Source organism: Cryptomeria japonica, chromosome 4 (genome assembly GCF_030272615.1).
Source record: "Cryptomeria japonica chromosome 4, Sugi_1.0, whole genome shotgun sequence".
NCBI lineage: Eukaryota > Viridiplantae > Streptophyta > Pinopsida > Cupressales > Cupressaceae > Cryptomeria > Cryptomeria japonica.
Window position 1 is genome coordinate 650,144,137 of NC_081408.1, and position 12,099 is coordinate 650,156,235.

A 12,099-nucleotide genomic window follows, 5' to 3' on the forward strand; every position below is an offset into this window, starting at 1 on the left:
ATCAAACTAATCAGCACATGAGAGATTTTAGTCAAATCTTGTTGAGCGCCTCTCATTGATTCTCATTTATCATGAGGTCAATCAACATCTATTCTATCCAAAATCAACACAACAAAAGCTGACATAATTGAAAAGAAAGGAGGAAAATCAAATTCTACCTCTTTGGTCTAGGTGTGCTATATTGCACCATCAATGCACTAAAACAACATATCAATGCATCAAAAATTTGAATGCGCTAATCTGCGCCAGGTATGCACTAAATTTTGGGATCAAAATGCTAAAACTAGGGCATGTGCTAAAAGATTACATGGATGCACTAAAAAAAGCACCTAACACGCTAAATCTACCTATGCACTAGAGAATCACTCCAATACACTATAAAATTGCACCAATGCATTGAAAGACTAGATGCGCTAAACAAATCTATTCTATGTGCTAAAAACTTTACCCAATGAACTAATCTGGAGTCCTACTTTAAAAACACTAAAAAACCTACCAAATGTGCTAAGCAATGCACTCGATGCACTAAAACATGAAAAAAACCATGCTAAAATTTGAAAAAACGTGCCTAAAATTTCCAAAAAAAATAACAAGAGGATCTCGGGGTATGTACCGGTGGGCCACATGCAGGAGGTCGTTGGAAACACCAACTCACTCAAATCTATTAGTGTCATAAGGGATCACCATTTTTGCCTCAGGACTCCAATGTGGCTCCATTTTTTAAATCACTATGTGCAAATTGAATGAAATGATAAATATTTTTTAAGTTTTACCTTATTAAGGGGTTAAAAGGGGGGGTTAATTAAGTGGCATTGTATTTTCCACTTATCAAATTAATTTTTCCATGCACCATCATTCTCTCATTTTTATCAGGAGATGAATCGATTGAAAAATTATAAAAAATTTAAAATCTTCAAAAATTCCAAAAAAAAATTAAAAAATTATCAAAAAATCCTAAAAATTTGAAAAAATCCCCGATTCATCTCTCAAGGGGGCATGTTCACATTACTAGGCGATTATCAAAGTATGGGGCAAAAATCAAAATTTTATCAGTATCCGGAGTGTCTGGGGCATTGAATGTTTTTTTTTCTTTGAACCAACATGTCGCAAACACGTTCCTTCAAAGAGGGGCCAAATGTATACACTAAAAATTTGGCCTAGAGAGAATTAATTAAATACGAGTTATTTACTTAATAAGTCTTTATTCTTCTACTTATAAATAAATTGAAAAAAATTATTTATGTAGCTCATTTCCTTAATTCTTCCCGCCTTAATTCATTTCTTCCATTTTCCAAATTAAATAAACAAATTTCAATAATTTATTTTATTTAATTATCTCTTTCTAATTAATTTGAATTTTTAATTCAAATTGTCACATGACTCCTAATCCTTAACCACCTAACCTAACCACTTTCTATCCTAACCCATCCAATCTAACATTGGGTTTAACTAACCCTATCCCCTTCAACTTCCTTATTCTAACCTCCTTTGGAGTGTCCATTCTCTCTTGAGCACACATGGCATCTTTGCCACATGTCCTTCATCTCTATGCCACTTGCCTTCTTGTTGGAATTTGCTAAAGATTATTTGCCACTTGTTCCTTTAGGGATGACAAGTGTCTTGTCTCTCAACCTCCTCTCCAACTTCTTCATCTTCAACCATCCATCTCTCCAAGATAAATTTCCATGATTCGATCCTAGCACCTCGACTCTTGCCTTGGAAAATCTATAAATAGTCTCAATTTTTATTCATGAGCTCCTACTTAGCTATCTTTTAATCTTGCATACATAATCTATAATTCTACAATTTATCACTCTCATTTAGCATACCAGCATAGTAGCATTGCATTTAGTACAATCTTAGCATAGTTTTTAATATCATGGAAATCATTCATTTCATCTAGATCATGTAGCTACTCATTCTTAAAGTAGTCATCATGTAGATCATGCAGCTACTGAGAGCCAATCCATAGATCTGCAAGGTCCTTGAAGATAGAGGACAATGGGATGACATCAAGGAGGGGTTTACTAATTTTGTTTATTAATTGTTTCCTTGGTATAATGTTTCATTGAACGTGTGTTTTTAATTGACTGATTCACATATTTTGCACACAATATTTTTTAGAAATCAACAACTGATTACAATATACATGTAGAGCAAGCTTCTTATAGGAGTATCACCAATAGGGTTCCAGAGGCAACTCAATAGCTATCAAATTCCTCAAATACATCACAATACATGGTCATAATACAGTTCTCTCATAAAATAGGGTTGCCTTATAGAGAAAACAAAGTGCACAAAATATACACCATTAGATCTATAACCTAATGATTAACACTCAATATTTACAAGACAAATTATATATAAAATGTTTCTCTGATGGCACTACCCCTAAAATTCCCTGCCAGGGTGTACGACCCTCATATCCCCCACCGAGGGGACGATCCTCCCTAGACCCCGCAAGGGGGGGATCCCCCCTTACAACTCCCCACACTCATTTATCAACAATAACCTTTTATTATTCCAAGTTTGTAATGCCATTTTCCCAACAATCTCCCACTTGTCAAACACCTTGCAAGAGCAATGAGAGTGGTACCAACATCATGTTTTAATTGCTAGGGACTGAGAGGCCCATAGACTCTGAACACCAACTAAACTTCTTTCTTCTCACAAACCTAGCTAAATAATCTACAACATTCATCAAAGTCTCTACCTTAACTAGCTTCACCCTATCATCCTAAATCATATCTCTGACAAAATGATATTGAACATCAATGTGCTTTTGGACAAGCATGAAATGTCAGTTCTTAGCTACACATATTGTACTTTGACTGTCACAATAAATTATTACCAAGAACTTTGTTTTTTCAATATCTAGACATACTCTTAGGCCAAATGCTTCTTTAAAAGCATGAGTAGCTGCCATATATTCTACTTTAGTAATGAACAAAGCAACCAAGGCCTCTTGATTACTCATTCAACTAATTGCACCACTAAATAAAGTAAACACATAAGCACTAGTGTATATTCTTCTATCAGCATCACCTGCCCAATTTTATCCACATAACCATCAATATCAAGGAAAATTTCATCTCCTATCAAATTACCATGATAACACTTAGAAGAAACTCCAAGGTACCATTTAAATATCTAAAGACTTATTTAACTATATTACAATGAACTTTTCCATGATTAGACATATATCTAGAAAAAAACTCCCACTTCTTGGGAATTGTTTGGTCTAGTACAGACCATAGCATACATTAAACTTCCAACTACACTCTAGCAAGGAACTTTGCTCATGTCTTTCATCTCTAATGGGGATGTAGGACAATCTGAAATTAAAAAAATCATTCGAACTGTGAAGAGAACACAATGATTTGTGATCCTATATGTTAAACCTCTGTAAACTTAATTCACATACTTACTTTGGCCTAGCCAAAACTTCCTGTTCACTCTATCTCTTTTAATTTCCATCCCAAGAATGTTCTTATTTGCACCAAGATCTTTCATTTTAAATATAGCAGCAAGATAATAATTTAGTTCTAAAATTATACATTTCCCCTTAATAATGAATAACATATCATCAATATACAATGCAATGTCCAGGAAATGATCACCATCAAATTTATAATAAACACAATGATCTAATTTAGAACACTAAAATTTGAAACTCAACACATATGTATCAAATTTCAGGTACCTCGTCATAGGACTCTGTTTGAGGCCATACAAATATTTCTTCAATTTACAAACTAAATCACTTTTACCTTTTACCACGTAGTGCTCTGTCTATGTCATATAATATCCTCCTCTAAATCGCCTTAAAGGAAAGTAGTTTTCACATCCATTTTATCAACCTCTAAATCATACGCAATAATAATAAAAAGAAAAAATCTAATGGATGTCTTATTTTCAATAGGAGAAAATATATCACCATAATCAACACCCTCAACCTGAGAGTAGCCTTTTACAAACAACCTTTCCTTATAGTTCTCAATACCTCCATCTGAACCAATCTTCTTCTTGAACACGCATTTGAAACCAATGGACTTTCATCCTTCGCGAAATGGTACAAGATCTCATGTATCATTTTTTTTCAAAGCTATCACTTCTTCATCCATAGCAATTTTCTAGGACTCTGCATCATTCCTTCCTAATCCCTCTTCTATATATTTAGGTTCAACAATGTTAGCATTCAAAGCAAGAATACATATCTGATGCACTGCAAAAAGGATTAGAATAGTAATGCAAACACAACACCACAAGAAACAAGTTCAAACGTTAGTGTTAGCAACAAAATATTATCCTAAGCAAGCATATCAAGATAGATATTAAACATGAAATGGAAAGCATGCAAATATAAATTGAGATAAACTACACTCCTCCAAATTCTAACCAAGATGCTCATAGCTGCTCCTCCCTTGTTCCTCTCCTCTCCAAGTTCCACATGAGTGTAGCTCTCAGCTTTGCACTACTATGAAGTCTTATGGAGATTCAATTTGAAAATGATTATGAGATGAAAATGCAAAAGTTAGCTAGGAATGAAAGAAAATGAGTTAATTAAGCTATTATCAAATTTTAACCAAAAGACAATGTGGATTATGATTTTACTCTAAAATGCTCTTTCATATTCACTATAACTTAGATGCATACAAGATTTCAGGATCTGGATTGTGAAGGAATGGGCTCTATTTATAGGAAAAATAGAGAAATGGATGGTTGAGATTGAGTAATCTCAACAAGGGTCAGGATTGATGAGTTTATGATCCATGTGAGGGCTTTCAACCCAATCCCAAGATGACAAATGTCATCATGAGATGGCTTGAGAGGAGAGGGAAGAAGCATTAAATGCTTGACATGACTTGAAGGTTAACTTGGGAGGTAAGGTTAATGTTGAGTTGAATGAATAAAGCCATTATCTAATAAATAATGTCTTTATCCAATGGATAAACTCTTATGCAAGAGTTAGTGGGGATAACCATGGTCAAAGCAATGAATTCTTGAGGAGACACATGAGTTAAATGGAGGTTGAGTTAGAGGTAAAGTCTCTAACCATGTGGGCAAGTGGAATTAACCAAAAATGGTTATGTAAGAGCCATTAGTGATTTGGAAAACTTTAGGGGTTAACTTGTTGAATACATAAAGCATTAAATGCTTTTCAAAAACTTTGGAGGCTTTGAGAAGTGACTTCAAGTTGCTTAGGAATGTGACAATATTTAGGAGATGGATCAGGCTAATTAGGAGTGGTTAGAAGAATTTAGAAAGTGGTTAGAAGAGTCTAGAAGGGGATTTAGGATTGCATGTGGGTTTGGTGGGTGAGGCAAAATAGGATTTATTAAAAATAAAATTAATTTATTTCAATTGTGGTTGCAACTTGCATTTGTAGGAGAATGCAAGTGGGGGGTAGTTTAGGGATTTAAATAAATAAAAATATTTATTTGTTTAAAAAGGAGGAAAAGGGGAGGTGAATTAAATAAATATGATTTATTCATTTAATTGATTTTAGAGTGTGACTAAATGAATTAATTTAAATAAATTGAATAATTTATTTAATTAATAGGAAAAGGGTTTGAGGATGAATTAATTTAATTAACTGATTATTGATGTTTAAATAATCAAATAAATACCAAATATTCATTTAATTAAGTGGACAGATTTATGTGACTACAATATCCAATCATTAAGTGAATATCTTTCAAGTGGTTGTATATGTCTTGTAAACATTTTAATAAGTTGAGTTGGAGGTTCTTCCTCCTCTTCTAAATATTCAAAGCTAGATGAGCTCTCCTTAGCTTCTTGCCTATCTAGGGATCTAAATTCAACTCTTTCGGTCGTAAAGGAAATTGAATCACAGATTCCTATTTAGTTTTTTTTTTTGTAATGTAATAGAAGGAGGCTTAATTTTTCTAAAAGTAACACTTCTACTATGTATTACTGTATGTGAAATATGGTCTCAAAGATTGTATCCTTTCACACCATAATTATATCAAATAAAGATACATCTCACAACCTTGTTATCCAACTTTGTTCACTTCTCCTTTGGCATATGTGCATATGCCTTGCAACCAAAAACTCTAAGATGTCTCGATGAAGGCTTATGTTAGGTCCCGGAGACAACTGAGAGGGGGGGGTGAATCAGTTGTCTAATAAATTCAAACCAAAAAATAATTAACCAACTTAATGCTTAATACCAGTAAACCAGTTAAGTATGCCAGTAGATAGTGTTAATAGTAAATTGCTATACCGGTAAGGATTAATGCATGAAACATAAACATAAAGTTATCCACAACGCATGACACCAATATTTGTATGTGGAAACCCTGTAAGGGGAAAAACCATGGTGGGAAACCTTATCCACAATCAGATGATACTACTGCAGATAGTAAGTGTACATAAATGGGGTCTGCACATGCAGAAAGGCCAACAGCCTAGAGCTCACTGCTCAATCACAAAATGGGAGTCACACTGACTACAGTTGGATGGTTAAATCCAATAAGAATGTACTGCACAAAATAGCATCTTCATATGCTAGATTCAGTACTGGTGTAATGTTGATATGCTTCTACAAAAACCTAACTTCACCTTCAAATGATGTCTTCGTGTATTCTTCTGCTTGATCTCGCATATACCTTCACTTAATTATTTTTCGAATTCCACACTTGATGTTACAAATAAGATCTTACATTTATACCATACCCTAAGACTAATTTTAGTAGGTCGGCTCTACAAGATATTACAATAAAAATATTTTACAAACATATAATATCTGATGCAATAACTGATTAAACATGTCGGCTTAATGCATTTACATCAATAATAAATCATCTCCATAGCGTGGCATGCTGATCTGGAAAAGATAAACCTGCCGATGTAACCCTAGATAACCTAGACCTATTTGCCGATAAAAGCAAATATGCAAATATGAATATACCAATAATTAATTCTTCAAAACAAAGTGTCCACATGATGTCTTTGACATTACCAAGTGTCTTCCATATCATTCCAGGTACCGGTGAACATTATATCCTATCGGTGAACCATATACCAGTAACTGTTGCACAGTTTACTTGCTTGCTGGTGAATGTTGTTGAATCTCCAAAGTGCTTGTTTTCAGTAGGTGTTGACATCAATGGCAAAACCATACCAAAATACCAACAATCTCCCCCTTTGGCATTGATGGCAACACAAGATGGAAAAACCATCAAAGTGCCAAAACAAAAATGCCAAATACAAAATCCAACAATCTCCATTTCTCCCCCTGGGAGTAACATGTGTTTATCCAAAGATTTATTTTCAACACCAATCTCTCCTCAAATCTGTTTTTCCAAAATCTCTCCCCAAAAAGATAATGTGTTTTTCCATAGATACCTCTCCCCCTTTGACATCAAATGCCAAAGTTACAAAAAGTCAAGTTCATACAAAATACCAACCAATTCAATATACCAACTACTCCCCCTGAGAAGTAGCTTCCTCATCAAATACCGGAATAAAAGATTTGTCTTTTTAATTCTGCCGGTTGATGACAATCATCAACTGTCTAAGTCTCTACCAGTGGTGGTATGAATCCAAGCTAATCTCTGAGATACTCAAAAGTCTCCTTAGGCAAAGGTTTTGTAAAAATATCTGCAAGTTGTTCTTTAGTATTCACATAAACCAGTTTTATCTCCTTTTCTTCAACTTTTTCCCTTAGAAAATTTAGTTTGATAGAAACATGTTTTGTCTTAGAGTGTAATACCGGATTCTTAGATATATCAATTGCAGCAGTGTTATCACAATAAATAGTAATAGGTTCCTTGCACTTTACCTTTATGTCTTTCAACATTTTCTTAAGCCATAATACCTATGTACAGTTAGTTGCTACTGCAACATATTCTGATTCTGCTATTGATAAAGATGTACAACTCTGTTTCTTACTTAACCAAGAAACTAATCTCTTTCCAAGAAAGAATGCTCCTCCAGTGGTGCTCTTTCTATCATCCACATCTCCTGCCCAATTTGCATCTGTGTATGCACATAGGTCAAAATTTCCATCTCTAGGATACCATAATCCAAGATTTGTTGTGCCTTGTAAGTACCAGAAAATCCTTTTTACTGTCGATTCATGATTTTCCCTAGGATTACTTTGAAATCTAGAAACAATACATACTACATTCATGATATCAGGTCTGGTTTATGTCAAATACAATAAACCTCCTATCATAGATTTGTATCTAGTTGGATTAACAGGTGTAGATTCATCCCTTTGAGATAATTTGTCATTTGTAGTCATAGGTGTGCTTACCGGTTTAGAGTTCTCCATCCCAAATTTCTTTAGTAATTCTTTCAAGTACTTGGATTGACTCAAAAATATACCTTTATCAATCTGAGAAATCTGCAAACCTAAAAAGAATTTTATTACTCCAATCATAGACATTTCAAATTCTTGCTGCATTTTGAGAGAAAATTCCTTACATAATCCATCTTCTCCTCCAAAGATTATATCATCAACAAAGACTTCAATAATCAAGATGTCATCATTAGTTACTTTGTAATATAAATTGCTATCTGCATTTCCTTTAGTAAAACCAATCTTTAAAAGATATTTATCCAATCTTGCATACCAAGCTCTTGGGGCTTGTTTCAATCCATACAGAGCTTTTCTTAACCTGCAAACCATATCATTGTCATCTATCAAATAAAATCCATCAAGTTGTTCAATATATACTTCTTCTTCAAGATCTCCATTCAAAAATGCACATTTAATAGCCATTTGATAAACTTTGTAGTCCTTGTGAGCTGCAAAAGCCAAGAATAATCTAACTGCCTCAATTCTAGCTACCGATGCAAAAGTTTCATTGTAATCAAATCCTTCTTTCTGATAATATCCCTTACACACTAGTCTTGCTCTATTTCTAACAACCTTACCATCTTCATTAAGTTTGTTTCTAAATACCCATTTGGTTCCAATTACATTTTTATCTTTAGGTCGGGGAACTAATGTCCAAGTATTATTTTTCTCAATTTGTCCTAATTCTTCTTCCATAGCTTTAATCCAAAATTTATCTTCACATGCCTCATTAATAGATGATGGTTCAATTTTAGAAATAATACATACCTCTTCATTTTCCAATCTTCCTCTTGTCACAACTCCTTTAAATTTGTTTCCAATTATCTGATCTTCAGAATGATTCAATCTTACATACCGGGGTGTCTTAGTTTGCTATTGTTCTTCAATTATTGTGGAATCCTCTGATGATACAGGAGTAACTGGATCTTCATTATGTACCAGTGGATTCATTATAGATTCATTTGTCACAATTTCTGTTGCCGGTTCAGAGTCTATATACCTTGAAGTTCCTCTAAATTGTTCATCAATATTTACATTTGTACTCTCAACAATTTTCTGCAATCTTTTATTAAAACATCTATATGCCTTGCTCTTAGATGAATAACCGAGAAATATTCCTTCATCACTTCTAGGGTCAAATTTGCCAATATACTCATCTCTTCTAATATAACATTTACTTCCAAAAATTCTGAAATACTTAAGAGTAGGAGTATTACCAAACCATAGCTCATAAGGGGTCTTACCGGTTTCACCTTTGATGTGAACTTTGTTGAATGTATAGACAACAGTGCTAACTGCCTCTCTCCAATACACATGTGGTAGATTTTCTTCAGAAAACATACTTCTAGCTGCATCCAAGATAGTTTTGTTTTTCCTTTCAACAACTCCATTCTGTTGTGGTGTCTGAGGTGCTAATAACTGTCTTTTGATTCCATTCACTTCAGAGAATGTATTAAAGTCCTTAGATGTGAATTCTCCTCCTTGATCTGATCTTAAACATTTGATTTTCTTACCAGTTTCATTCTCAACCATTGCTTTGAATAGTTTGAACTTTCCAAGTGCTTCAGATTTCTCTCTGAGAAAAGTAACCCAACACATTCTAGAATAATCATCAATAATTAGCATGAAATATCTATCACCTTGTAAGCTTCTAGTTCTAGCTGGACCACATAAATCAGTGTGAATCAAATCAAGAGCATTATTGGATTTTTCTAGAATACTTTTGAAACTAGCTCTAACTTGTTTTCCAAATTGACATTCCTTACAAATTGTATTCTAAGGTTTCACAATTTTAGGTAGATCTCTAACTGCCTTAGAAGTACTGATTTTTACCATGCAATCAAAGTTTACATGACATAGTCTCTTATGCCATAACCAACTTTCATCTATATGTGCAATCAAGCATGCCTTTTCACTGTTATTCAAGTGAAAGATATTGCCTCTAGTCTGATTACTGGTTGCAATTTCCAAACCAGTTCTGTTCATGATTTTGCATTTTCCATTTTTAAATTGTAACTAAAATCCTTTCTCAACTAATTGACCAACACTTAAAAGATTATGCTTTAATCCTTCAACATAGTAGACATTGTCAGTGTTATGCTTACCATCAAGAGATATTAAACCCTTACCTTTGATTGAGCAGGCTTTGGCATCTCCAAATCTTACTAAACCTCCATTGTATTCTTGAAAGTTCAAGAATTTACCTTTGTCTCCAGTCATATGATGTGAGCATCCTGAGTCAATGATCCATTCATCCTTTGTTTCAACTTTAGCTGCTAGGGCTTGTTCTACCGGTTGAACAGCAGGTGTTGGTTGATCTTTTGTTATAGAAAAAAAAACCCATCCATTGTCTGCTAGATCCTCATCAGAATCATCAGTCACACCTTCATCAGCAATGTAACAAGATTTTTCTTTGTTCTTCTTAAATATGTATCTTTGATATTCAGGATTAGGTTTGTATGTTCTTCTAGCTTCTTCTCTTAGTTTAGCATGTCTATCAGGGCATCTTGAAGCCATATGACCAATCTTATTGCAGTTAAAACATTTAAAGGGTACTTTACCTTCATACTTACTTCCAATTGGACCTTTTGGCATTTTCCTTGCAAATAGTGCTTCAAGTTCTTCAAGCTCTTCATTCTCCTTTCTGGATTCTTCAAGTTCTCTTGCATAAAAGGCTCCCCACTCTGATTTTTCAAATGATGGAGTAGATGATGTTGATGCTTTAAAGGCCAAAAATGTCTTTATAGTAGCAACAGGACCAAATTCCTCAATTTCAAAGGCTGAAAGTTTTCCAATCAATGTATCCCTAGTTACTAATGTATTAGGCATTGTTCTCAACTCATTTATAGCAGTAACCTTCATTTTATATGCTGGTGGCAAACCTCTTAAGATTTTTGAAATAATTTCATCCTCACTCAAAGTTCCTCCACAACATTTAATACCCAAAACAATTTCATTTACTCTTTCCATAAAAGCATAAATCCTTTCATCTTCTTCCATTTTCAGATGTTCATACTTGACTCGGAAGCTTTCAATTTTTGCAATTTTGACTGTGGAATCTCCTTCATTCAGTGTTTCCAAATGATCCCAAATAGCTTTAGCAATAGACCTATCTGATAATCCTATGATTTGTTGATCTGATAATGCACTCAAAAGTGCTTCTCTTGCTTTGCAATCATTCTCTTCATCTTTGGCTAAGGTAGTTGGAGCAGTCTGACCAGCTACAACAGCAATATAACCATTCTTAGTAAATTCCCAGATCTCTTTACCAATGCAATTCAAATGTGTCTCCATCCTGATCTTCCATATCCCATAGTTGGTTCCATCAAGTTTAGGACTGTCCTTCCTGAAATAATTAGTAGACATTGGATCTCCTCAAGTTGTTAAACTTCTGCAAAAGAGGACTAGGCTCTGATACCAATTGTTAGGTCTCGGAGACAACTGAGAGGGGGGGTGAATCAATTATCTAATAAAGTCAAACCAAAAACTAATCAACCAACTTAATGCTTAATACCGGTAAACCAGTTAAGTATGCTGGTAGATAGTGTTAACAGTAAATTGCTACACCGGTAAGGATTAATGCATGAAACATAAACATAAAGTTATCCACAACACATGACACCAATATTTGTATGTGGAAACCCTGTAAGGGGAAAAACCACAGTGGGAAACCTTACCCACAATCAAATGATACTACTGTAGATAGTAAGTGTACATAAATGGGATCTGCACATGCAGAAAGGCCAACAGCCTAGAGCTCACTACTCAAT